The sequence below is a fragment of the Nannobrachium achirus genome (assembly GCF_963921795.1).
Source record: "Nannobrachium achirus genome assembly, chromosome: 13".
NCBI classification, from domain to species: domain Eukaryota; kingdom Metazoa; phylum Chordata; class Actinopteri; order Myctophiformes; family Myctophidae; genus Nannobrachium; species Nannobrachium achirus.
The window spans coordinates 22,077,007-22,080,994 of NC_137833.1; the positions used below are offsets into that span (position 1 = coordinate 22,077,007).

The 3,988-nt window shown below is 45.5% G+C and overlaps 1 protein-coding gene across 1 annotated transcript in view; it reads right to left on the reverse strand.

Moving 5' to 3' along the window:
* LOC308297104 (tubulin beta-4B chain) overlaps positions 1-3,988 on the reverse strand; it is a 334,969-nt gene that overhangs the window by 105,805 nt on the left and 225,176 nt on the right. The gene's annotated exons all lie outside the window — the stretch shown is intronic.

Consider the following 3,988-nt stretch of genomic DNA (forward strand, 5'->3'; position numbering starts at 1 on the left):
TGTGAGCTTGTAGGTCGGCTGTTTCCTTTCTTTTTTTATACAGGCTATAAAAAAGTACGGAGAAAACAGAGGTTTTTCGGTTATTTGCGGATCCTTGCCATAGAAGAGTTTGGGCACCCCTGACCTAGATGTACAGTATATCATTTCAGAGCCAAACACAAGTCCACTTCACCACTTGTGTGTCTTAATCGACAAAGGCCCCACCAAACAGAAAACCGAGCACAAATTGCACTGAACTGATCACATAAAAATGCACCAAGTATGTAGGAAGAGGCTTAAGCAATTAATTAACATGCCTCCTAACCCAATTAAATATGACCTCGGTGATTAGCGGGTATTCAGAACTACACTACAGGTCTTACGGTGCAACAATTAGCCTGCGTTTATCATCGTCCTTGTTCCACTTACGTTTCCCTTTGAAAAATACCACACATTGCTCGGAGTCTGTCTTCACACCAAAACAGTCCTAGTTATGCCCGATTCTAGCTTTTCGCTTCCCGACGTTCAAACCATATGTTGGTGGATGTTTTAAAAGAGCCAGAGTCCTTGAGTGTTAAATTAGGCCCTGAGAGTGATCGTTGATCAATAGGCTCGCTGCAGGTGCACCCCTCCAGGAGTGGCAAACAGAATGTAAAAAAAAAAAGAAAACAGTAGAAAGAAACGGGTAGGGCTATTTTCTACCTCTTCTTTCATCTGAATAAAACTAAACTGATTGGCAGTGATGAGTGGAGGACTATCGTTTGTGTGTGTGTGTGTGTGTGTGTGTGTGTGTGTGTGTGTGTGTGTGTGTGTGTGTGTGTGTGTGTGCGTGCGTGCGTGCGTGCGTGCGCATGTGAGTGTGCCTACGTGTACGTGCGTGTATGTGTGTGGGGGCACATTCACTGCCAGTCTCAGTGCTTCCATTAGTTAGAGGTTTTGTTTGTTAGCCAGGCAACATATTGACCATGTTGTACAGCAAAATGGAGAGCAAGCTGGGAAACGTGAGGGAGCTGCGGATTCAAGAAAACAAACTGTTATTGATTGGTGTTAGGTTGAAGGATAAGCAGCACATTGGAGCAGCATTTAAGGCCCAATCCTGAGCCTGGACAAAGCACCACCACCCGTGATGTAGAGATTACTAGAGCGCTGCTGTTGTTCATATTAATTCGCTGGACGTTGCTGGTGATGTTGGATTCTAAATGAATTGGTATTGTGTTTGTGTCCAGTGGGGGACCCCCACTGGACACAAACACAATACCAATTACCCCCCACCCCCACTCACCAGAACCACATGACCACTTGACAGTTAGATACACCCTCTCTTATCCTGTCCACCACCTGATAACATTCTATTCCAAAGACAAAGTACACAGTAAAATACAATCTGAGAGTATGTAGGCCTACATTTGTTTACTGTTGAAAGTTACACTGTGACATGTACTGTGTAAGGGCTAGTAACCTGCAATATCAGCAAGGATACATCTACATCAATTATACAAATGAATGTATATTTATGATAGTATTTCTGCGGCTGTTGGTAATTCTTTGGCTGTAGAGCGCCGCCATTCACTTACACTTCATTTTGAAGAGCTCCGGAAGCCACGTGCGTGTGCATGTTGTGTAAATTGACGATTTTAAAATGGACGTCAGTTTGTTTACATTTGGCCGCGAAACTAAAATCCTAACCCCGGCCTACTGCCACGGCCCAGTGTCGCCGTGAAAAAGAGCGGTTCTCTACGTTTGTGGAAGTAGATTTCGAGATAAAGCCGTTTCTTTGCATCAGCAATGAATAGGAGCCTGTGGAGAGTAGACGCTCCATGACGCTGGCGGCCGAGTTGCGTGATAGGATATGTAGTGTTTAGCTCACCAGCCGCTACCGCAGCACCTTTTTAGCTGGTAACCATGGTAACCAGTTAACTCGTCTGTTGACGAGATAACGGGGCCCTGGCACAGCACCCCCCGCCCCCTTATCACGTTACTGGACGATAGGAAGTGTTAACAGGACGTGTTAAACACTAAGAAAAACAGCCAATCTACAAGCTCACAACACATTACATCATGTAGAGAGCTTGTAGATCCGATATTTTCGAAATAAATCGTTCTATTTATTAATCTACTTAGACTATAATGACATGTCCAAAATGGGGATGCCAGGTGTTAACATTGGTCTGCTCTGGGGGCATTTTGTCAATGCTGCTCTCAGAGCAGTCACATCTGCGTGGAAGGGTAATCTCTCAGCACCACCGCCCTAATAGTGTTGTTGTTAGTTCTGGAATAAACACAGACGCACCCAGGAGCAAGTGGACTAAGAAAGGGGCGGAGCTAAGTTCCTGTTTCGACACAAAAAAGGAAGTGGTGCCCCCAGAGGCAAAAACAAAGGGAATCCAAATGGGTTCCCAAAGCAATAACCCAGGGGCGCCCGCTGGCCTACTGGTCCAGGCGCATACCACTTAGGCATTGCCATATAGGCATGGATGCCTGGCGGCGTCGCCGGTTCGAATCCAGACGACCTTTGCCGTGTGTCACTCTCCATCTCTCCCCCCATTTCCTGTCAGTCTGTCCTATTAATAAAAGCCCAAAAACAAATCTAAAAAAAAAAAAAAAAAGATAAGCATTAGCCCGAATTAGAGTTCGGAAAGCTGCACGTCGGAAAGTCAGAAACTCTCAAACGAAAAGTTTGGTTCCGGAGAGAGTATGGACTGACAGGACTGTTGTTGTGAAAGGGAAAGCCTACTGTATAATCAGGTGTGTGAAGGAGGACAATTCAACAGGGGGTCCGGGAGGACCGGGAACCCTAGGATTATTAATATTATTACATTAAAGTTGTACCATGTAACTTTTTTTATAAAACAAATCTTAAAATTGTCCTAACTGTTAAATCGCTAAAGTTTTAGAACACCCACTCCGTTATGTTCAGCTTCTGAAGCCTTCTCTTTATATGTTTTCTATGATCCTGGCCGTGGACCGGATTTCGCGCCAAAATGACGTAATCTGCATCATCTGTATACGTTGTGTATACGTTGCCCAATCACATCGCCGATCATGCACACATGGTACACTACCGGCCAATCACAGCGCATCTTGAAGTGGGGTCGCCATATTTGTAGTCGCCCGTGTGTCTCTTTACTCAAAAGGTAATCTCGCCTACCAGGCAGGGTGAAGTAGTCCGTTTCTCCGGAATGCCTGAACGCACAGGAACCAGGGACCCTCTAAAGATAGCTCTCGGCGTTGTGGAGGCAGACGCGGGGGTGTGAAGGTACGAAAAACGGGCGAAAGACGCGAACGCGACCGCGGTTTGCTATAGGGCTACTGACCACTAGTTGAGCATCTTACACAGTATAGCTTTAACCACTTAAACCCTAGCATCCCATAGCATATAGGGAACATTAGCCAAAAATAGAGGATCTACAAGTTCACAATGCCTCGCATCGGCTATATTCGACAAAAAGAGGTTTGGTGTAGGCCTACTTGTGACCAAGTAGGCCTACACGTTTTCTAAGTATTGAGGGTTTAAGTGGTTAACTGTAAAAAGAAAAAATATATATAGGCCTATATATAGGTCTACTCACATGCACATTAACATGAATCCAACTGTAGTAGGCCTACTCTACTGTCAGTTACAAGTAAATGGTGCATTTATATAGCGCCTTTATCCAAGGCGCTTTACAGAGATTGTCATTGTGCATTACATTCACCCATTTCACACACAGAGATGGGCAGTATTTGAAATACGTATTTGATACACACACACACACACACACACACACACACACACACACACACACACACACCGATGGCAGAGGAAACCATGCAAGCACCAACCTGCTCAATGGGGGTCCCTGCCTCATCTCTCTCTTTGCTAAGGCCGGGGTCCCTGACCTGAGAATCGTTGAAGAGATGAAGACTGTGGTATAGCGGGAGGAGGACTCCTCATTGGCTGGATATGCAGCGGGAGGGGCGAGCTTTCAGGAAGTGAGCAGGGTTTGTTTTTGTTTTGCTTTCGGCGGTC